This window comes from Panthera onca, chromosome E1 (genome assembly GCF_046562875.1).
Source record: "Panthera onca isolate mPanOnc1 chromosome E1, mPanOnc1 haplotype 2, whole genome shotgun sequence".
In the NCBI taxonomy this organism is placed as follows: domain Eukaryota; kingdom Metazoa; phylum Chordata; class Mammalia; order Carnivora; family Felidae; genus Panthera; species Panthera onca.
Genome location: NC_138352.1, coordinates 54441182 through 54466250, shown reverse-complemented (window position 1 = coordinate 54466250; position 25069 = coordinate 54441182). Strand labels below are relative to the sequence as shown.

At 37.5% G+C, this 25069-nt stretch overlaps 1 protein-coding gene and 1 pseudogene across 1 annotated transcript in view; both read left to right on the top strand.

Annotated features, from left to right (window-relative positions):
* Positions 1–25069, top strand: part of NPEPPS (aminopeptidase puromycin sensitive) — a 94010-nt gene that overhangs the window by 25926 nt on the left and 43015 nt on the right. The window lies entirely within an intron of this gene.
* On the top strand, positions 20958–24104 carry LOC132687050 (ubiquitin-conjugating enzyme E2 variant 1 pseudogene; annotated as a pseudogene).

The following is a 25069-nucleotide window of genomic DNA, read 5'->3' as shown; positions in this document are numbered from 1 at the left end:
GTATGTCTGTCTGTATGCTAGTACCACACTTTTTTTTTTTTTTTTGGTTACTATACCTTTGTAATCAGGAAATGTGAAACTTCCAACTTTGTTCTTTTTTCAAGGTTGTTTTGGCTCTAAAGGTCTTTATGAGATACTATGTGATTTTTGTGGATGGGTTATTAAATTTTTGCAAAACACATTGTTGAGCTTTTGAGAAGGATTGTACTGAATCTATAGATTGCTTTGGATATTATGAACATCTTTTTTTTTTAATTAAAAACATTTTTTTAATGTTTGTTTATTTTTGGCGGGGGTGGGGCAAAGAAAGAGGGGGACAGAAGATCTGAAGTGGGCTCTATGCTGACAAGCAGAGAGTCTGACATGGGGCTCGAATTCACAAACCATGAGATTATGACCTGAACTGAAGTTGGACACTTGACTGACTGAGCCACCCCGGTGCCTCTAAGTTTAAAAACATTTTTAAGTAATCTCTACACCCAACGTGGGACTCGAACTCACAACCCTGAGATCAAGAGTCATACATGTTCTACTGACTGAGCCCACAAGGTGCCCCATGGAGATTATGAGCATCTTAATATTGACTTTTGTTTTTTAATTTTTTTTTAGCGTTTTATTTATTTTTGAGACAGAGAGAGACAGAGCATGAACGGGGGAGGATCAGAGAGAGAGGGAGACACAGATTCCGAAACAGGCTCCAGGCTCTGAGCTGTCAGCACAGAGCTGGATGTGGGGCTTGAACTCATGGACCGCGAGATCATGACCTGAGCTGAAGTCGGACGCTCAACCGACTGAGCCACCCAGGCGCCCCTTAATATTGACTTTTAATCATAAACAAGGGATGTCTTTCCATTTGTTTGTATATCTTCTTTAACTTCTTTTAGCACCATTTTTTAGTTTTGAGTGTATGAGTCTTTCACTTCCTTGGTTAAATTTGTTCCTGAGTATGTTTATATTATTTTTGATGTTATTGCAAATGGAATGGTTTTGTTAATTTCCTTTTGAAATTGTTCATTGTTAGTGTGTAGAAATGCAGCTGATTTCTGTATGTTGATTTTGTGTCCTACAACTTTGCTGAATTTGCTTATTCTAACAGTTTTTTTGTTGGAACCCTGAGGATTTTCTATATATAAGGTCATTTTTCTCTGAACAGAGAACATTTACTTCTTTCTTTACAATTTGAATGCTTTTTATTTCTCTTTCTTGCCTAATTACTCTGTCTAGAACCTCTAGTACTTTGTTGGATAGAAGTGGCAAAAGCAGCCGTACTGTTTTATTCCTGACCTTAGGGGGAAAGCTTTCAATCTTTTATTAATAAGCAAGATCATCTTGATACAATTGAATCTGTTTGTTTTTTCTAAACTGCTCTTATTCCGGGTTTGTAGCCTGGTCAGGGGTGTTTACTAAGGTTTTCCTTTCCCTTTTGGGCCCTGAAATTCAGTATTTAGTTCCCTCCCGTTATAAAACTGCTGAAATCTAGGAGTCACCAAATGTCTCGAGGGAAAATTGAATAAAGAATGTTAGACAATCTGTTATTCCATTTTTCTGGGATATTGGCCATTTGAATTCTGGCTGCTTTGGTAGTTCTGAATTCCAATTTTTGTGTCTTCAGCCCAGCAAGACTGCTGCAAGCTTTATGGCTCTCCTTTCTTCATTGGCCTCTGTGTTCTGTTTAGGAGTCAGAAAATGCAGCAAGGGAATAAAGAACCTGTGAATATAGAGTTGTTCTTTATGTGATTCCCATTCAAACACTTAAAAGTTCTTTAATCCGATTTTTATAATTGTTCTGATACCACCTAAGCTGTGATAGCCAGAAGCAGAAGTCTAGATGCATCATTTAAAAATGCAAAACATAACTGGGGCCTGGCTGGCTCAGTTGGTGGAGCATGTGACTCTTGATCTTGGGGTCGTGAGTTCAAGCCCCATATTGGGCTAAGAGCTTGCTTTAAAAAAAAAAAAAGTGAAACAATTCATTATGAGATCTGTAGAAGACGGTATTTCATTCAACTAGTTGTGTTTAAAATATATTTTTTAAATGTTTTATTTATTTTGAGTGAGAGAGAGAGAGCATGAGTGGGGGAGGGGTGGGGAGAGAGAGAGAGAGAGAGAGAGAGAGAGAGAGAGAGAATGAGAATCCCAAGCAGACTCTGTGCTTTCAGCACAGAGCTCCACGCAGGGCTTGATCTCACACCACAAGATCATGATCTGAGCCAAAATCAAGTCAGACACTTGAATGACTAAGTCACCCAGGTGCCCCTCATTCAGCTACTTGTAGGTACAATTATTGGCCTCAATCCGGATACACATTATCATCAGTAAGTATTAAGATGATGGTTTAATGATCTGAAGATGGTTATTAAAGCTTAAAATACTTTGTAAACATTGCATACGAATAATTTTTAAAATGTGAACAATTACAAAACAGTTATGGGTTATCTTCATTAACATGGTGTTTAATATATTATTTTATTTTTTTTTTTAATGACAAAGAAAGTTTATATTTGTTGTCATAAAATCAAACAACTTAGAATATAAAATAAACAGTTGGGGTGCCTGAGTGGTTCAGTCGGTTAAGCATCTGACTCGATTTCAGCTCAGGTCATGATGTCATGGTTCATGGGATTGAACCCCATGTCGGGCTTTGTGCTGACAGTATGGAGCTTGCTTGGGACTCTCTCCCTCTCTCTGCCCCTCCCCTGTGCTTCCTTTCTCTTTCTCTCTCAAAATAAAAAAATAAACATTAAAAAAACAATAATATAAAATAAAAAGTCCTTTTTTTCCCTCCCTTCATTGTACCACCTACCCTCTAGCCCCAGAAGTAAGCACTGTTAATAATGTCATATGAATTATTTTATATGTGCAAATTTTTCCCTTTAATTTACAGAAGTGAGATTTTGATATACAGGGCTTTAGAACTTGCTTTTTTAAACTAAGGTGATATTCACTTTTTAGGACAATATACATAGATCTGTCTCATAAAAACCTGGTATAAATGTGTCATTTTACAAGCCATTTCTTTCTTTTCTTTTTTAAAGTAGGCTCTACACCCAACGTGCATCTCGAACTCAAAACCCTGAGATAAAGAGTCACATACTCTCCCACCTGAGCCAGCCAGGAGCCCCCCCTAAAGCCATTTCTTAATGCACATTATCCCTCCCTTTTTTGGCTGTTGTAAACGGTAGTGCAAAGGATATCTTGTGTACCAGTGAGAATATAGTTATAAATTGTATTACGCATAAAAAAGTACTTTAAAAATTTTTAACACATATCAAATTATCTGTTGTAGCTATGATTATCAAGTATCCTTCCTAAAAAGTTGTGTCATTTTACATGCCTGTCAAGAATATAGGACTGTTCATATCCTTTTTTAAAAAAAATTTTTTTGAGTTTATTTATTTATTTTGAGAGAGAAAGAGTGGACAGAGAGGGAGCCAGAATCCCAAACAGGCTCCACACCATCAGCACAGAGCCTGATGCGGGGCTTGAACCCACAAATTCTGAGATCATGACCTGAGCTGAAATTAAGAGCTGGATGCTTAACCAACTGAGCCACCCAGGCATCCCAGGACTGTTCATTTCCTTATATTGCCATTTATCCTGAGTATTGTTATCAATCTATACTGTCACCACACTGGATGTTATTATCAGTCTTTCTATTCTACTCTAAGAAATGAAAAAATAATATTTTTATTTGAACATTTTATTGTATAAATAAATACAGTATATAAAATGTATGTTCAATATAAAATTGGACAGAAATACTACAGATTTATAATTGTTACAAAAAGTAAAAGGCCAATAAGTAGATGAAAAAATATTTAACCCTACTACTAACGGGTTCATAAAAAGCAGAACACAGGCTCGTACTCTTCATTAGACATATAAAATGAAGCAACTCTTTAGGAGGATATTTGATAATCATATCTACAGCAGGTAATTTGATATGTGTTAAAAATTTGACACAGTAGGGGTGCCTGGGTGGTTCACGGTTCTCTCTCTCTCTCTCAAGAATAAATAAACATTTTTCAAAATTAATTGAAACATTTTTAGTGTTTATTTTTTAGAGAGTGACAGAATGTGAATGGGGAAGGGGCAGAGAGAGAGGGAGACACAGAATCTGAAGCAGGCTCCAGGCTCAGAGTTGTCAGCACAGAGCCCAGCTTGGAGCTTGAACTCAAGAACTGTGAGATCATGATCTGAGCTGAAGTCGGATGCTTAACCAACTGAGCCACCCAGGCGCCCCAAGATAAAATCTTAAATTTCTAATTCCTGATCTTATTGGGATATCTAAGTTTATATATGAAACTGTATTTTGCTTTCTATACAAAATGCATGCATTTTAAAATAAGTAATCTGTAAGTACGATTAGCTCAACTTGGCGTCAGATTGAATATATTCTTGCATTAGAAGGAACAAATTGGGGGTGCCAGCTGAGCCAGCTCAGTTGAAAGAGCATATGACTCAGTCTTGGGATTGTGATTTCAAGTCCCCTGTTGGGTGTAGAGATTAAATAATTTTTTTTTTTTTTAAAAAAAGGAGGGACAAACGATACTGCTAGTCAACCCTTTTCTTCCTTTTTAGTACAAGTCAGAAATGAGAAACATGACGTTTGGAGTTGTGCACACTTAAATTCTTTCGCTTTCATTTTAGTTGGTTTTGAACGGTAATGGAAAACTCTGATAAGGAGTAGTCCAGGTTCCATAAGGTTATGTACGAATATAAAGTATATCAGTGTATCATAGTTTTAAAATTTATCTTATTTGTATTTAGTGGGTTTTTAACGTTATTTAAACAGCTTTAACGTGATATGGATTGCTTTAGTGGCTGTTGTTTTTAAGAATTTAGATAACTTGTCATTTGATTATAAAAGATACATTGGCTTCCTAAATTAGGTTAGGTTCCCTATAATCTGTAGACCAGGTTAGGGGCCCAGTCACGTGTATCATTTTTCATAATAATGATCATGTTTAGTAGTAATGATAAAAATACTGGAGAACTCATGGTTTATTGTATGCCAGGCAGAGTGTATTACATATTCATAGAGACAACAGCCTCAGGTACAGAGAGGTCATGTGATGTATGGTAGGTCATAAGACTGGTAATTGATGCAAATCCAGGTAGTTTGGCTTCTAGGGTCTACAGTCTGTTGCTGGTTATTAACGACACCATATTGTAAGTACTTGTTTGTGTCCATACTTATTAGAATCTAAGTTCCTTAAGGACCAAGAGCCATGATTCCTTCTTTTTCCTCTGTGGTCTTTGATAGTATCTGATATATAATAGGTAAATATTTAGTAAAATGAAGTAAAATCTAAAGAGATGGAGTGTCATGTTTGTTAGGACTGAATTTCTTCATATGCTTATGGTATTGACTTTTATGGGTAACAAAATTACATTATATTTGGGATTATTTTGTCATTAACTTTAATTTGTATTTTATTCCCTTTGAGGAATACAGTCAAAATATCTGCTAATTGTAAAGATTTTGTACTGGGGCACCTGGGTGGCTCATTCAGTTGAGTGTCTGACTCTTGATTTCAGCTGAGGTCATGATCCCAGGGTCAGAGGATTGAGCACCGCATGGGACTTTGCATTGAGTGTGGAGCCTGCTTAAGATTCTCTGAGTGCCCAGGTGGCTCAGTTGGTTGAGCGTCCATCTTTGGCTCATGTCATGACCTTGTGGTCTGTGAGTTTGAGACCCACATCTATCAGTACAGAGCCTGCTTCGGATCCTCTGTCCCCCTCTCTCTACACGTCTCCTGCTTGTGTGCTTTCTCTCTCAAAAATGAATAAACATTTTAAAAATTATTAAAAAAACATTAAAAAAAAGATTGTCCCTAAAGTTAAAAAGATGATTTTGTATAGTGTTTCATTTTTTTTTTAAGTTTGTTTTTGAGAAAGAGCACACAAATGTGAGTGGGGGAAGGCCAGAGAGAGAGGGAGATAATTCCAAGCAAGTTCTGTGCAGACAGCATAGATGTGGGGCTCAAACCCACGTTTGTCATGAAATCATGACCTAGGCTGAAATCAAGAGTCAGATGCTTAACTGACTGAGCCACCCAGGCATCCCCAGTGTTTTAAATATTAAGACAATGAAGAGCATGAAAATTGTAAATTATGTAATTTTTGGATTAAATGGAAAAGAAAAATGGATTCTATAATATAATTTTGTATTTGCTGAGTTCCCCACCCCCAGTTTTAATGAGGTATAATTAGCAAATAAAAATTATATATATATTTAAGATACATAGTTTGATGTTTTATGATACATAACATCATGAAGTAATCATCACAAGCTAATTAGCATATCTATCACCTCACACAGTTAATTTTCTTCATTTCTTTTTTTTGTGTGTGTGGTGAGAACATTTAAGATTTACCTTCTTACAAATTTCAACTATACAAAACAGTTTTGTTAACTATAGTCACATTGCTATGTATTAGATCTCCAGAAGTATTCATCTTGCATAGCTGAAACTTTGTACATTTTAATTAATGTCTCCCCATCCCCCTAGCTCTTGGCAACCACCGTTGTACTCTCTGCTTCTGTTTGATTATTTTGAATTCCACATACAAGTAATAATTGCTCAGTACTTGTCTGTTTCTGGCCTGTTTCACTTAGCATAATGTCCTCCAGGTTCATTCATGTTGTTCTTAAACATGTTCTCAAATGCCAGAATTTCCTTTTTTAAGGCTGAATAATATTCCATTATGTACATACACACACGTGCGCCCCCCGCCACCTTGTCCTTATCCATTCATCTAGGGGCAGATACTTAGGTTGTTTCCATGTCTTGCTATTGTGAATAATGCTGCAATGAATGTGGGAGATACTGATCTCATTTCCTTTGTGTATACATCTAGAAGTGGGATTGCAAGATCATAAGATAGCTCTATTTTTTATTTTTTAAGTTTTTAAAATTTATTTGAGAGAGAGCATGTATGCACACATGAGCAGGGGAAGGGCAGAGAGAGAGAGAGGGAGAGAGAATCCCAAGCAGGCTCAGCACAGAGCCCAGCTCGGGACTTGATCTCATGAACTGTGACGTCATGACCTGAGCCAAAACCAAAAGTCAGCCACTTAACCAACTGAGCCACCCAGGCCACCCCTATTTGTAATGTTTTGAAGAACCTTCATAACTTTTCCATAATGGCTGTACCAATTACATTTCTACTGGCACTATACAAGAGTTCTCTTTTTTCCACATCCTGCCACCACCTATTTATTATCTTTGTCTTTTTGATAGTATGTATGCTGTTCTTAAAGGCAAAGCTGGAAGAGTTATTCTCCAAATCAGTGCTTCTTAACTTTTTTTTCCCCAAGACATTCATAGAAAATGGTAATGTTTTCTTGGTACACTGGAAAGAAGAGTGTCACACAAGGAGGGTGACAGAAGTATCTTATTGTTCAAGCACTATCTGGCGGACCCAAGGGCCAAGGAAATCAGCATCTTGGCAGACTTGTAATTCATATTTGGAGCTGCCACAAAACACTGAAAAACTCTACTGTAAATTGTTTCAACATATTAACATTACAAAGGATCTTAGCTACCAAATCTCATATAACAAAATATCATTTTATTTATTTATATATTTTTTTACATAAGTAATAACTTTATAAATTTACTGTACTTTTTTATAAGTAGTTGATCCTTGAACATTGCAGGATTTAGGGGCACCAACCTCCTGTGCAGTTGAAAATCTGCATATAATTTGGTTCCTCCAAAACTTAAGTACTGGTAGCATACTGTGTCTGGAAGACTCACCAGCAACCTAGAGTTAACACATATTTTGTGTATTATATGTATCATATACTGTATTTCTACAATAAAGTAAGCTAAAGAAAAGAAAATGTTATTAAGAAAACCATAAGGTGGGAATGCAGTTTGTTGTAGCCACTGTGTAAAATAGTATATAGAAGTTCCTCAAAAAATTAAAAATATAATTATCATACGATCCGGTAATTCCACTACTGAGTATTTGCCTAAAGAATATGAAAACACTAATTTGAAAGGATATATGCACCCCTATGTTAATTGCAGCATTATTTACAATTGTCAAATTGTGGAAGCAACCCAAGTATCCATCAACGGATGAATGGATAAAGATGTAGTGTGTGTGTGTGTGTGTGTGTGTGTGTGTGTGTGCGCGCGTGCGCTCAGTGGAATATCACTCAGCCATAAAAACTGAAATCTTGCTATTGACAACAACATGGATGGAGCTGGAGAGCATTATGCTAAGAGAAATAAGTCAGAGAAGGACAAAACCCATATGATTTTACTCTTATGTGGAATTTAAGAAACGAAACAAAGGGGGAAAAAAAGAAATTAAGAAACAAACTCTTTCATACTCTTTTTATTGAGAGAGAAAGAGGGGGCAAGTGAGCAAGGGGCAGAGAAAGAGGTAAAGAGAAGTGGGGCTCACCTGAAGCGGGGCTCATGCTCACCCAGGTGCCCCAAGAAACAGACTCTTAACTGTAGAGAACTAATTGATGGCTACAGGGCAGGGGGGCGGGGGGAACAGGTGAAGGGGACGAAGAACACACTTGTCTTGATGAGCACTGAGAATGTATAGAATTGCTGAACAACTATATTGTACACCTGAAACTAATATAACAGTGTATGTTAACTGTACTGGAATTAAAATACAATTTTAAAAATTGAAAATAAAAAAAGAAAACCATAAAGGAGAGAAAGTACATTTACAGTACTGTATTTATTTAAAAAAATCCATGTAGAAGTTAACCTGCACAGTTCAAACTCGTGTTGCTCAGGGTCAACCGTATTTTATTTCCTCATGACGTTTCTTTTTTCTCCTTCAGTCCCCAAGTCTTTTCAGTTTTATTAGTCTAAGAATCAACTTTTGTGTTATTTATTTGTTTGTTTGTTTATTTATTTAGAGAACAAGCTGGGGAAGGGCAGAGGAGGGGGCGGACAGAGGATCTAAAGTGGGCTATGTGCTGACAGCAGAGAGCTTGATGCAGGGCCTGAACTCACAAACCGTGAGATCATGACCTGAGCTGAAGTTGGGTTCTTAACTGATTGAACCACCCAGCCAACTTTTGATTTTAAGTCCTCAATTGCATGTTTATTTTCTGTTTCCTTAACTTTTGCTCTTTATTATTTCCTTCTCCTTTCTTCAAGTTTGTTTTGCAGTTGTTTTTTTTTTTTTAAACTTTTTGAGATGGTTGCTTGGCTTATTAGTTGCTTTTGTAGTAGTACATTCATTTAAAGCTAAAAAGTTTCCTTCTAAAAATATACCACTTTTAGGTGCATCCCACACTTTTTTTGTTTTGGGGAAAATTCTCCAGGCAGTGACTGTGGTTTGATGCAGCTGCAACTCCTCCTGCCTTCTCCTCTTTTTTTGTTTCCTTTTTTTAAATACAGCTTTATAAGGTTTATGTATTATTGGACATGTAATAAACCATGTGTACTAAAATGTATAATTTGGGGGCACCTTGGTGGGTCTGTCGGTTGAGTGTCTGACTCTTGATTTCAGCTCTGGTCATGATCTTACAGTTGTGAGATCCAGCCCCCTGTTGGGCTCTGCACTGGGTGTGGAGCCTGCTGAAGATTCTCTCTCTCCCTCTGCCCCTTCCCTGTTCACTGACTCGTGCTCTCTCTCTCTCTCTTAAAATAAATAAATAAAATGTATAACTTGATACTTTTTGACCAATGGATACAACCAAGATAACCTATCCATCACCCCTGCAGTGTTTCCTCATGCCCCTTTGTGATCCATTCTTCTCCTTCTCTCCCCATCTCCAGGCAACCACTGATCTGCTTCCACGTTTTTTTGACATATAGTGTCTTTATAATTCAGTTCAAAATACTTTCTGATTCATGGAATATTTAGATGTACCTGGAGCTTTTCTAGTAATTGTATTAGGGTCAGGTAACACACTATTGGCATATCTGGGGGATAGTACAGGTTGGTTTGGTTCCAGGCCCCTGAAATAAAGTAAATAATCATGGTAAAGTGGATCAAATGAGTTTTTTTTAGTTTTCTAGTGCATATAAAAGTTATGTTTACACTATACTATAGTCTGTTAAGTGTGCAGTAGCATTATGTGGTTAAAAAAAACCAAACAATGTATATACCTTAACTTAAAAATACTTCATTGCTAAAAAATGGTAATCATTATCAGAGCTTTTAGCAAATCGCAATTTTTTTTTTTTTGCTGATGGAGAGTCTTGCTTTGATGTTGATAGATGCTGACTGATCTAAAGATTGAGGTGGCTGTGGCATTTTCTTTTTTATTTAACGTTTATTTTTGAGAGAGAGAGAATGTGAGCAGAGGAGGGGCAGAGAGATGGGGGAGATAGAATCCCAAGTGGGCTCCATGGAGCCCGATTTGGGGCTCAATCTCACAAACCTGAGCCAAAACCAAGAGTCTAGTGCTTAACTGACTGAGCTAGCCATCCAGATGCCCCTGTAGCATTTCCTTAAAATAAGACAACAATGAAGTTTGCTGCATTGGTTGACTCTTCCTTTCTTGAATGCTTTCTTTGTAGCATGTGATGCTGTTTGATAGCATTTTACCCACAGTAGAACTTCTTTCAAAATTGGAATCAGTCCTCTCAAATCCTATTGTTGCTTTATCAGTGAAGTTTATGTAATATTCCAGATTGCCCTTGTCATTTCAACAGTTTTCAAAGTATCTTCACCAAGAGTTGATTCCATCTCAAGAAACCACTTTCTTTGCTTACCCATAGGAAGCAACTCCTCATCAGGGCACCTGGGTGGCTCAGTCCGTTAAGCATCTAACCTCAGCTCAGGTCATGATCTCACGGTTCGTGGGTTCGAGTCCTGTGTCAGGCTCTGTGCTGCCAGCTCAGAGCCTGGAGCCTGCTTAGGGTTCTGTGTACTCCTCCTCTCTCTCTGCCCCTCCCCCACTTGTGTTCTGTCTCTTTCCCTCTCAAAAATAAACAAACATTAAAGTATTTTTTTTTTAAAAGGAGCCACTTCTCATCCATTCATGCTTCATTATGAGATTGCAGCAGTTTACTCACACCTTCAGGCTCCATTTCTAGTTATTTTGCTGTTTCCATCACATCTGCATTCTGAGTGTACTCAACATTTATTGATTAGGTTAGTGGTCTTACATAGGTGCAGTTTGTGGCACCCCAAAACAATTATAATAGTTACATCAGAGATCACCATAACATATACAAGTTTGAAATATTTTAGGACTTATCAAAATGTGACACAGAGACATAAAGTAAGCAAATGCTTTGGGGGGAAAATGGGGCCAATAGACTTGTTCTACACAGGGTTGTCACAGACCTTCAATTTGTAAGCAAAGCATGATATCTGTGAAGGACAATAAAATGACGTATGCCTGTATATGATTTTACTTCTTTGGACTTTAAGACTTGCTCTTGCTTTATGGACCAAGATTTGGTCACTTCTAAAATGTTCGTGGGTGCTTGAAAAGAGTGTGGTTTTGTAATTGTTGGATGCACTGTTTTATATATGTCTTAACCAAATCAAGTTTGTTAATTTTGTTTAAATCTTCATTTTTACTGATTTTTCCCTGCTTATTTTATGAATTATTGGTTGGTGTTTGTCACGATTTTTCTTATTCTTTACCTTTAACCTTTCTGAATGATTGTGTTTTAGGTATACCTCATGTAAACAGCTCATTGTACTTTTTTTTCTTTGAGTTACAATCTGAAAACCTTTGTCTTCTAAATAAAGCTGCTAATCCATTTACATTTAATGTAATTACTGTTATTTTTCTTTAAATCTACCATATTTTATGTGTTTTCTCATATTCTTTTAATTAGAAAGGTCCTAAAAGTAATGCTTGTTTTTTGGATGTATGTCAGTACCCCTGGAATTACAACAGCCATCCCTAACTAAAAAAATCCAGTGGTAATTGATCATTTCACCCTTCTTCTGGATGCTACAAGGATCTTAGGAGCACTTAATCTCTATGTATCTCCATCTGATTTACATGGTATCATTGTGGTATAGTTTAATTTTCCTCTCTCCATTTTTAAAAAATTTTAAGTCATAAGACATTATTTTGTTATATATAGTATAATATTTCTTTAGCTTTACCAAAATATTTGTTGTCTTGTTCATCCTAGCAATCCTTTTAGAATCATTCTTTTTTGTTTGAAGAATACCTTTTACAATGTTTAGTATGGGTCTGTTGATGGCAAAGTCTCTGATTTTGTTTCTTTGAGCATATCTTTGCTTTATTTTTTTAGCCTTTATTTTAAATTCCTACCTTATTGGGGCACCTGGATGTCTCAGTTGGTTAAGCCTCCAACTCTTGATCTTGGCTCAGGACATGATCTCATCATTCCTGGGATTGAGCCCCAAGTTGAGATCTGTGCTGGCAGCACGGACCCTGCTTGGGATTCTGTCTCTGTCCCTTTTTCTCTGCCCCTCCCCTGCTTGCTCTCTCTCTCTTTCAAATAAATAAAACATTAAAAAAATAAATTCCTACTTTATTGAAGTATAATTCACATGCAATAATATGTTAATTTTAAGATATTATTAACACTATTAATTTTTAGTGTTCATCTTGCATTTTGGTGAGTTTTGACAGATGTGTATTACCAGTGTTATAATATTCATTTTTTCAAACAAAAAAAAAAATTTTTTTTTTTACATTTATTTTTTGAGAAACTGTGTGACAAAGCGTGAGCGGGGGAGGGGCAGAGAGAGAAGGAGACACAGAATCTGAAATAGGCTCCAGGCTCTGAGCAAGCAGTCAGCACAGAGCCTGATGTGGGGCTCGAACCCACGAACTGTGAGATCATGACTTGAGCCAAAGTCGGACGCTCAACTGACTGAGCCACCCAGGCGCCCCTTAAAACAAAATTTTAAATACATGGGGCACCTGGGCGGCCCAGCCAGTTAAGCGTCTGACTTGGTTTCAGCTCAGGTCATGATCTCGTCCATGGCTCATGGGTTTGAGCTCCACTTTGGGCTCTGCACTGACAGTGAGGGGTCTGCTTGGGATCCTGTTTCTTTCTCTCTCTCCCCCTCCCCCACCTCAAAAAATTAAATAAATAAATAAAAATTTAAGTAAAATCTACTTCCAATGTAGGGCTCAAACACATGACCTCAAGAGTTGCATGTTCTACCAACTAAACAAGCCAGGTGCCCCATAATATTCCTTTTTTTTTTTTTTTTTTAATTTGAGAGAGAGAGAGAGAGAGAGATCTTGAGCAGAGGACAGGGGCAGAGGGAGAGAGAGAATCCCAAATAGGCTTCATGCTCAACGTGAGCCTGACATGGGGGTTGATCCCACAATCCTGGGATCATGACCTGAGTTGAAATCAAAGAGTTGGATGCTCCACTGACTGAGCCACCCAAGCGTCACCCCCCACCTCCATAGCATTCATTTTTGAAGAATTAATTTTCCTTGCTGCAAAATTCTAGATTGGCAGTTATTTTCTTTCAGTACATTGGCTATTTTATTCCACTGTCTTCCTCCTTCCATTGTTACCCTTACAAAGTCAGTTCTAGGCTATTATTTTTTTGACAACAGCGCTCCCCTCACACTCTCTTAGTTCTTGGTTCCATGTTCTCTGTAGGTTCCCCTGTAATTCCTCCAGAATGGTGTGGTTTTTTTTTTTTTCCCAGTGCAAAACCATTTTGGTTTTTATGAAAAAACAAGGTATGTTGCAAGTAGCAGGTGGCTATTGGAAGCCTCTGTTGAACTTTGAATTCTTTTTCATTGCACCATGAACTGCTTTCTGAAACCACAGAAACACTATGGTCGATAGGTTGCCATCTGAATAAACAAAACAAAACCTAATCACATTTGATTTAGTATTGAACTATATAGGCATATGTAGGTTATCTAGAGTTATGTGGATTAGGTTGCCTAATTAGGTTACATACAGATGTGGCTTGGAAGAAATGATATTCTGAGTTCCAAATAGACCATTAATTTATTTTTATTTTTTAAAGTTTTTATCTAAATTCCAGTTAGTTAACACATAGTATAATATTAGTTTTAGGTATAGAATTTAGTTTTACATACAATGCCTTGTGCTCATCAGAACAAGTGCCCTCCATAATCCCCATCACCTATTTAACCCATCCCCCACCCACCTCCCCTATAGTAACTATCAGTTTTTTCTCTATAGTTAAGAGTCTGTTTCTTGGTTTCCCTCTCTTTTTTTTCCTCCCACTGTGTTTTAAATTCCACATATGAGTATTCGTCTTTCTCTGACTGACTTATTTCACTTAACATAATCCTGTCTAGCTCCATCCACATTGATGCAAATAGCAAGATTTCATTCTTTTTTATGGTTGAGTAATATTCCATAGTGTGTGTGTGTGTGTGTGTGTGTGTGTGTGTGTGTGTGTGTGTGTGTCTGTGTGTCTGTGTGTGTGTGAGAGAGAGAGAAGACAGACAGACAGACAGATGTGTGTACACCCCACATCTTTGTCCATTCATCAGTCAATGGACAGACATTTGGACTCTTTCCATACTTTGGCTCTTGTTGGTAATGCTGCTGTAAACATCAGGGTGCATATATCCCTTCAAATTAGTATTTTTGTATCCTTTGGGTAAATACCTCCCTAGTGCAATTGCTGGGTCATAGGGTAGTTCTATTTTTAACTTTTTGAGGAACTGCGGTACTGTTTTCCAGAGTGGCTGCACCAGTTTGCGTTCCCACCAACAATGTAAGAGGATTCCCCTTTCTCTGCATCCTTGCCAACACCTGTTGTTTCTTGTGTTGTTAATTTTAGCCATTTTGATTAGTGTGAAATGATACCTCATTGTAGTTTTGATTTGTATTTCCCTGATGATGAGTGATGTTGAGCATCTTTTCATGTGTCTCTTGGCCATCTGCATGTCTTGTTTTGGAAAATGTCTCCAAATGACCATTTATAAAGGAACTTTTGAAGTACAGTTGAATTGGAACTTCTGTTACTGGCATTTTTAGAAGATTGTATATTTGTATCTCAGTATAATACGAGAACAGAATCCACTCGAAGCTTGTGTAGATGATGTAAGCTATAACAATTTTGGCTGACTTTATGTATTTTTTTTTCTATTTCAATCATTTTAAAAATGTGGCTTTCTGAGTATACTCTCTTGTATTTCTCTCTTTGTACTTCCTTTCCTGTGATTAAATTTCATCATGTTTAAACGTAAAGAGGAAAAAAGTGTTGCATGGTTCAACTAATGTTTTACCTTTTAGTGCATGATGTTCATGCTCAAATATTAATATAGGAAGAGTTTTTTGATGCAGACAGAGAGGGCATATATAGAGGGCTAACATGAAGAAGTTAAATGGAGTGGAGAAGAGGTGCTTTTGTCCTAAACTTAATACTTATTGCTTCTGCTGAATTTTCCTGGTGAAACACCAACTTTAGTTAATTGAAAACTTAAAATTTTTTTCATGTTTATTATTTTTGAGAGAGAGCATGTGCAAGTGGGGGAAGGGCAGAGAGAGAGAGAGAGGGAGGGAGGGAGGGAGGGAGGGAGGGAGACACAGAATCTGAAGCAGACTCCAGGCTCTGAGTTGTCAGCACAGAGCCCAATGCATGGCTTGAACTTGCGAACCGTGAGATCATGACCTGACCTGAGCTGAAGTCGGATGAGCCACCCAGGCGCCCCAGAAACTTACTTTTTAATACAAAAGTAGTATTTCATGAAAAACTGAACTTTGCTTATTTTGGGGCTTGTTATAAATCAGTACATAAAAAGCTTCCTCATTTTTTAATGGTTAATTAGTATTCTGTGAAATGAATTTATCATAATTCATTAAGCCAGTCCACTGCTGATGGATATTTAAATGGAATTCTATGCTGCAGTGAATAGTATTGTATATATCACACATCATTTTGCATATATGAGAAGGTATTTGGGATAATTCCTGGAAGTTGAATTATTGGTTCAGAAGGTATATATATTTGTAATGTTGATTGATATTGTCAAATTGCACTTTATAGAGACTATACTAATATCCAGAAACTTGTTAATCAAACACTCTATTCAGTACCGTATCATCTCAAATTTTTTTATCTTTGGTAATCTGATAGGTAAAAGGTAATCTTATAATACCTTTACTTTGTATTTCTTTATATTATCAAATTAAGAATCTGTGTATTTTAAAAACCATTCATATTCGGGGCACCTGGGTGGCTCAGTCAGTTAAGCATCCAACTCTTGATTTCAACTCAGGTCATGATTTCATGGTCATGTATCAGGCTCTGCAGTGACTGCATGGAGCCTGTTTGGGAGCCTCTCTCTGTCACTCTCTCTCTGCCCCTCCCCTGCTCATGCTTTCTCTCTATCTCAAAATAAATAAACAATTAAAACAATTCTTGTTTGAATTTTCTGTGATGTGCCTGTTCATATCATTGCCCATTTTTAATTGGATGCTGTCCTTTTTTACTGATTTTTTAAAAAAATCAATACTAAATCTAAGGGAGAGTAACCCTTTTTCTATCAGTGAGAGAGAGAGTGTGTGTGTGTGAGTCAGGAAGAGGGGCAAAAGGAGAGGAAGAGAGAATTCCAAGCAGGCTTCATGCTCAGTGCGGAGCCCAATGTGGGGCTCGATCCCACAACCATGAGATCATGACCTGAGCTGAAACCAAGAGTTGGCCCCTTAACCAACTGAGCCACCCAGGTGCCCCTATGACTTCTAGATTTTAAGGCATGTTTAGAAAGGTTTTTCCAGGCATTGGTTATTTGTAAAAAACAGTATTTTTATAGTTCTGGTTTTAAACATAAGTCTTTCTTCCACTTGGAATTTATTTTCATATTAGATATAAGGTATGAATCCAACTTAAATTTTTGCCACAACATCTTTTATGGAATAATCCGTCTTTTCCCTCATATTCAAAATGCCACCTTTATTGTATGTTAAATCATATGTATTTGATTTTCCTTTTTCCTTTTTGAATGTTCTGTATTGCTAAGTGTAGTTCCATACTCACAATTATTGTAATTTTGTAATATGTTTTAATAGCTGTAGAACAGGCCCTCTCATTACATTTCTTGTTCTGAATTCATCGAGTTTCTTATTTATTTTTACATATGAATATCAGTGTCAGATTGTCCCATTAAAAAAGAAAAACTATTGTTATTTTTATTGGGATCATATGATATGTAACCTAAAGACAATTAATAACAATGAGATTTATCCCTAAGATTATTTTTTACCTTTCCATTGTTTGTCTTTTGTGTCTCTGAGTAGTGTTTGAAATTATCTTCATAAAGATTTTACACATTTCGGGTGCCTGGGTGGCTCATTTGTTAAGCATCTGACTTTGGCTCAGGTCATGATCTCACGGTTCATGAGTTCGAGTCCCACTTCAGGTGAGCACAAGCCCCATTTCAGGTGAGCTGCATTTCTGTCTGTCTGTCTCTCTCTCTCTCTCTCTCTCTCTCTCTCCCCCCCCCTCTCTCTTTCTCTCCCCCCCCCTCCCTCCCCACCCCCACCTGCCCTTCACTCACTTGCACCCCCCCCAAGGAAAAAAAAGATTTTACACATTTCTTACTGTATGTATTCCTAGGTGTTTTATACTTCTTGTTGCTATTATGAATGAAGTCTTTTGTTATATCTTCTAGTTATGGCTCTTGATTTCTCTGTGTTAATTTTTTTTTAATGTAAACTCTATGCCCAGTGTGGGGCTTGAATTCATGACTCTGAGATCAAGAGTCACATGCTCTACTGAGTCAGCCAGGCACCTCCACTCTGTGTTAATTTTGTATCTTGTTTTACCTTACTGAATTTTTTAAATCATTTCTTTTCACTTGATTCTCTTGGATTTTCCTGAAATACAGTCTCATAACTGATACAGCTTTATCTATACTTACTAAGTTTTTACCAAGAGTGGCTGATGAACGTTTAATCATGTTTTCAGCATCTATAGGGTAAACTATTTTTTTCTCTTAATCTGTTTTTACTGAACTAGTTTAGTTGTGTTTAAAGCAACTATAAGAAATGTTTTGGAGTTAGGATAGATGACACCCATCTGTTTTTAGTATGACCTGCATTTCCTTAAATTTCTTAAATCTTTTATCGTGAAAAATATTGTGTACCTCAAAAAAGTGCCTATGGCAATTGTACAGCTTAGTACTATAATCCTAAAGACCTATTACCATGCCCTTTTCTGATCACATCCCATCTTACCTTACTTTGACTTTCAAAGTAATGATTTTCTTCTTTTGCTTTATAGTGTGACAACATAAGTACACATTCATGAATAATATAGCTTAGTTTATGTTTTTTGTACTTTATATAAATGGAATCACACAGTAAAATACTGTATGGCTTCTTTTGCTCAATATTAAGTTTTTAAGATTTGCCCATGTTGTATACAGCTGGAGTTTATTCTTTTTTTTTTTAATTTTATTTTTTATTTTTATTTTTTTTTAATTTTTTAATTTTTTAAAATTTACATCCAAATTAGTTACCATATAGTTCAACAATGATTTCAGGAGTAGATTCCTTAATGCCCCTTACCCGTTTAGCCCATCCTCCCTCCCACAACCCCTCCAGTAACCCTCAGTTCTCCATATTTATGAGTCTCTTCTGTTTTGTCCCCCTCCCTGTTTTTATATTATTTTTTTCTCTTCCCTTATATTCATCTGTTTTGTCTCTTAAAGTCCTCATATGAGTGAAGTCATATGATTTTTGTCTTTCTCTGACTGACTAATTTCACTTAGCATAATACCTTTTAGTTCCATCCATGTAGTTGCAAATGGCAAGATTTCATTCTTTTTGATTGCCGAGTAATATTCCATCGCGTGTGCGTGTGTGTGTGTGTGTGTGTGTGTGTGTACACACACACACACACACACACACCACATTTTCTTTATCCATTCATCCATCGATGGACATTTGGGCTCTTTCCATACTTTAGCTATTGTTGATAGTGCTGCTATAAACATGGGGGTGCATGTGTCCCTTCGAAACAGCACACCTATATCCCGTGGATAAATGCCTAGTAGTGCAATTGCTGGGTCGTAGGGTAGTTCTATTTTTAGTTTTTTGAGGAACCTCCATACTGTTTTCCAGAGTGGCTGCACCAGCTTGCATTCCCATGGAGTTTATTCTTTTTTGTCACTACCCTGCATTCCATTATAGAAACATACCAAAATATAGTTATCCTTTCTTCCATTGGTGGACATTGATGGACGTCTGGATTGTTTTAGTTTGAGGCTATTGGGAACAATGCGGCTACATACTTTTTTTTTTTTTTTTTAAAGGTTTATTTATTTTAGAGAGCAAGCTGGGGAGGGACAGAGAGAGAGAGGGAGAGAGAAGATCTGAAGCAGGCTCCACGCTGTCAGTGCAGAAATGGATGTGGGGTTCGAACTCAAATCGATCATGACCTGAGCTGAAGTCGGACATTTAACCGACTGAGCCACCCAGATGCCCTGCTATGTATTTTCTTAATGTTCAGCCTGGTGCACATAGGCATACTTTGCCATCAAGTATATGCTTGGAGTGGAGTTTCTGTGCTATAGGGTGTAATTATTTTCAAGGTATGTCAGTTACATTACCTCCAAGAGTGAGTTCCAGCTGCTCCACAGTCTTTGGTCTTTTTTTTTTTTTTTTTTTCCAAGTTTATTTAGTTAAGTAATCTCTACATATAACGTGGAGCTAGAACTCATGACCCTCACGAATTCACTGCTCCATGCTCTTCTATTCGGCCAGCCAGGCACCCCAGCTGCCTCACATTCTAATTAACACTTGGTGTTTTTAGACTTCTTGCTGTTAGCTAATCTGGTAGGTATGTAATGGTATCTGACTGAGGATTTAATTTTCATTTCCTGATTTTAATGAAGTTGGTTACCTTATTGTATATATATTGGGCATACATATTTCCTTTATTGTGTCAAAGTATTTTGCCTATTTTTATTCTGAGTTCTCTGTCTTTTTCTTGGAATTTAAAGGAGTTCTTTTTATGTTCTGGATGTAAGTTCTTTGCCACTTATGTGTCACAAATATCTTCTGCATCTTAAGTTTAATTTTTTTAATTTTTTTTTTTTTTGAAAGAGAGAGAGAGCAGGGGAGGGGCAGAGAGAGAGGGAGAGAGTGAATCCCAAACAAGCTCCATGCTGTCAGTGCAGAGCCCAATGTGGGGTTTGAACTCATGAACCGTGTAATCATAACCTGAGCCAAAATCAAGAGTCAGGTACTTAACTGACTGAGCCACCCAGATGCCCCTGCATCTTAACTTTCTTAATCGTGCCTCTTAATGTACAGAAATTCTTATTTCATGAGAAATACAATTTATCATTTTTTTCTTTTTAAAAAATTTTTTAAAGATTTTATTTTTAAATAATCTGTACACCCAGTGTGGGGCTCGAACTCACAATCCTGAGATCAAGAGTCGCATGCTCTACTGACTGAGCCAGTCAGTCACCACCCACCTCCCCTTTTCTTTTTCTTTGTGACTGTTGCTTTTTGTCTTAAAAAAACAAAACAAAACAAAACAAAACCTTTTTCGATTCTAATATCATGAAGATATCATCCATATTACCTTTTTAAAAAAAATATTTATTTATTTTGAGAGCACGCAAGCGAGCAGGGGAGGTGCAGAGAGAGGGAGAGAGAGCAAATCCCAAGCAGGCTCTGCACTGACAGTGCAGAGCTGGATGCAGGTCTTGAACCCACAAACTGAGATCATAACCTGATCCAAAACCAAGAGTCGGATACTTAACCAACTGAGCCACCTAGGTGCCCCTATTATCTTTTTTTTTTTTAAGTTTACTTATTTATTTTTAGAGAGAGTGAGAGCATGAGCATGAGCAGGGGAGGGGCAGAGAGATGAGGAGACAGAATCGCAAGCTCTGCTGTCAGCGCAGAGCCCCATGGGGCTCAATCACACAAACTGAGGGCGGGGGGGAGTTTGGCTCATGACCTGAGCCAAAACCAAGAGTCGGATGGTCAGTGGACCGAGCCACCCAGGTGCCCCCATCCATATTACCTTTGAAAAGCTTTGTTTTGATTTACATAATGTACTTCTTAAGGTATGGTACGAGTCCAGGTCCAGCTTGGTTTCTAACCCCCAAAGGGAATTGTGCCTCAGTACTACTTACTAGAACATTATCCTTTCCCCACTGCTTTGTAGTGCTCCATTTGCTAGTTCATGTAATTGATACTTCTAGTATCTGTTGATTAAGATTTTGGTCAACCTTTTGTGAGGTTAGTACTATGTTAAAATAGACTTGATTTTTTATTTTTTAATTTAATTTTGTTTAATTCCGGTATAGTTAACATACAGTATTATGTTAGTTTTAGGTGTACAGTATAGTGATTCAACAATTCTGTACACTACTCGGTGTTCATCCTGATAAGTGTACTCTTTAATCTCCCATCACCTGTTTCACCCATCCCCCTCACCCACCTCCCCTCTGGTTTGTTCAGTTTGTTCTCTGTCGTTAAGAGTCAGTTTCTTGGTTTCTCTTTGTCTCTTTTTTTTTTTCTTTGTTCATTTGTTTTGTTTCTTAAATTCCACATATGAGTGAAATCATATTTGTCTTTCTGTGACTGCCTTATTTCCCTTAGTATTATACCCTCTAGCACCATCCATACTGTTGCAAATGACAAGATTTCATTCTTTTTTATGGCTGAATAATAATCCATTGTATGTATATATTCCACATCTCTATCCATTTATCTATCAGTGGACATGTAGGTTACTTCCATAATTTGGCTATTGTAAATAATGCTGCGATAAACATAGGGGTGCGCGTATCCCTTTGAGTTAGTGTTTTTGTACTTTTTGGGTAAATATCCAGTAGTGCGATTCCTGGATCATATGGTATATTTTCAACTTTTTGAGGAACTTCCTTACTGTCTTCAACAGTGGCTGAACCAGTTTGCATTCCCACCAGCAGTACACGAGGGTCCCTTTTTCTCCAGATCCTTGCCAATACTTGTGTCTTGTGTTTTTGATTTTAGCCATTCTGACCAGTGTGAGGTGATAGCTCGTGGTAGTTTGGATTTACATTTCCCCAATGACAAGTGATGTTAAGCATCTTTTCATCTGACTGTTGGCCATCTGTATGTCTTTGGAGAAATGTCTATTCATGTCTTCTGCCCATTTTTTTTCAATATATGAAATTTATTGTCAAATTGGTTTCCATACAACACCCAGTGCTCATCCCAAAAGATGCCCTCTTCAATGCCCATCACCTACCCTCCCCTCCCTCCCACCCCCCATCAACCCTCAGTTTGTTCTCAGTTTTTAAGAGTCTCTTATGCTTTGGCTCTCTCCCACTCTAACCTCTTTTTCTTCTGCCCATTTTTATATTAGATTATTTGCTTTTGGGGTGTTGAGTAAAAATAGATTTGATTTTTATGACTACTAATATTTTTTAAAGTCAAGAAAAATATGAGATACTTCAGTATGTAAATAATGTTTTATGTTCACATTGTGAATGCAAGAGATCAGAGAATCAGTGAGACCTACAGGAAGCCTGTGGCTCACAAAGGAAGGAAGCTATTTTATATATTCTTTATTTTTTATATCTATTATTTATGTAGCATAGTACTGGTTGAATAAAAGGTTAAATTGAGAGGGGCGCCTGGGTGGCGCAGTCGGTTAAGCGTCCGACTTCAGCCAGGTCACGATCTCGCGGTCCGTGAGTTCGAGCCCCGCGTCAGGCTCTGGGCTGATGGCTCGGAGCCTGGAGCCTGTTTCCGATTCTGTGTCTCCCTCTCTCTCTGCCCCTCCCCCATTCATGCTCTGTCTCTCTCTGTCCCAAAAATAAATAAAAAACGTTGAAAAAAAAAAAAAAAAAAAAAAAAGGTTAAATTGAGATATAGGATTGTTAGCATATATGAACATATTTAGCAAATTTTCAATTAAGAAAAACTCATCTAGATTTTATTAAGTAAAGCAGGAGTTACCTTATAATTACCGATTGTGTTATCCACTGATAATACAGATTGGCTTTAATGATAACGGTAGGCTCCCTCATAGTGGTATGCGCTTATTAAAAAAAGATATTAGGGGTGCCTGGGTGGCCCAGTCAGTAAAGCATCTGACTCTTGATCTCAGCTCAGGTCTTAATCTCAGGGTCGTGAGTTCGAGCCCTGCATTGGGCTCTGCACTGGGCCTGAAGCCTACTTAAAATAGAAAAGAAAAAAGAATTAGTATTAGTGACATAAGATTGCAGCCATTATGGCCTTGGACAATTTATGAAAATCAAATATACAGTCTTAAAATTAAATGTGAATATAAATACCCAGGAGTACCCCCATTTGTAAGATTTGTAATAAAAATTAATATGGAGTTAAGAGTTCTAATGGAGTGGTGGACCCAAGAGACATATCAATGTTAGCAAAATGGCAGAATTCATATAGCATCAAAGTTGTCCTGTGAGAGCTTCAGCGCCTAATGATGTCTAAAGAAAATGAAACTGCCTCAGCCACTAGAAGGACACTGTTACAACAAGTATTCAAAAAGAAAAACCACAGCCCCCTTCCCCCAATTCGACTGACTGACTGGAAGAGTGTCCCATAATACAAGAGACTTTTTAAGAATTCAAATATATGATTACTACTCTTTTTTCTAACCTTTATTTATTTATTTTTTTGAGAGACAGAGCATGAGCTGGGGAGAGGCAGAGAGAGAGACACAGAATCTGAAGGAGGCTTCAGGCTCTGAGCTGTTAGCTCAGAGCCCAACATGGGGCTGAACATGAACTGAGAGATCATGACCCTGAGCAGAAGTCCAATGCTCAACGGACTGAGCCACCCCATACAGGCACCCCATACTACCCTTTTTTTTCTAAGAGAATTTTAGAGGAGGGTTTATTCTTTTTTTTTACACATGTAATATAGTTGCTATGTACACTTGAAAGCCTGTATTAGAATGGAATACGGCAATACAAAACTTGATTGTTGTTTTTTAATTTTTTAATGTTTATTAATTTTTTGAAAGAGAAAGAGTGAGTGAGAAAGAGTGAGGGGCAGAGAGAGAGAGAGGGAAGCATAGAATCCGAAGCAGGCTCCTGGCTCTGAGCTGTCAGCACAGAGCCTGACATGGGGCGTGAACCTATGAACTTCGAGATCGTGACCTCAGTCAAGGTAGGACACTTAACCAACTGAGCCACCCAGGTGCCCCACAAAACTTGTTTCAATTTAAAAACTGCTATTCTTGGGGCACCTAGCTCGTTCAGTTGGTGGATCATGTGACTCTTTTTTTTTTTTTTTTTTTTTAAGTTCATTTATTTTGAGAGAGAAAGAAAGAGTGAGCAGGAGAGAGTCTGAGAGGTAAGGAGAGAGAGAATCCCAAGCAGGCTCTGCACGGTCAGCACGAAGCCCACTGTGGGGCTTGATCCCATGAACCATGAGATCATGACCTGAGCTGAAATCAAGAATCCGATGCTCAATGACTGAGCCATCCATGCACCCCCAGAGGGGTACATTCTTAAGCATTAAGGTGATTCTTGGTTTTCCTCTAGGCTAAGTATGATTCTATATATAGGAATCAAGTTAGAGCAAATCTCGAGTTTTTGCCAGCAAGTCATTTCAGTGAAGATTTCATCAGTATTGTATATATGCCAAGTCATGAGTTCTTTTCAAATTTAGGAGCTAGTTTATGACGGTAGAAACAATTTTGGCAGTAGGAAGGGAACTGAGTTCTAGTCCAACTATGTGACCTTAGGCAAATCATTAACTTTTATGTATCATTTTCTTCATCTTTAAAACAAATATTTGATTAAAGTTCTTTTAAAATCTGAAATTGTAGGGCATCTGCGTGGCTCAGTTGGTTGAGCCTTGACTCTTGATTTCACCTCAGGTCATGATCTCACAGTTCATGGGATTGAGCCACATGGGGCTCAGCGCTGACAGCATGGAGCCTATTGGGATTCTATCTCTCCTTCTCTCTCTCTGCCCCACCCCTGCGTTCCCTTCCTCTCTGAAAATAAATAAACTTTAAACAAAAATCTGAAATTATAGTTTAATGGTTTTGTGAAGATTTAGCTTTATAAAGACATGTTTGAACCATAATAGTATTAAAAACATTGAAAATTCAATCAGGGTGATTCATAAAAAGGAGTGGATTGTGGGCATCTGGCCTGGCTTACAGAATGTTATTAAATCTGAATCATTGT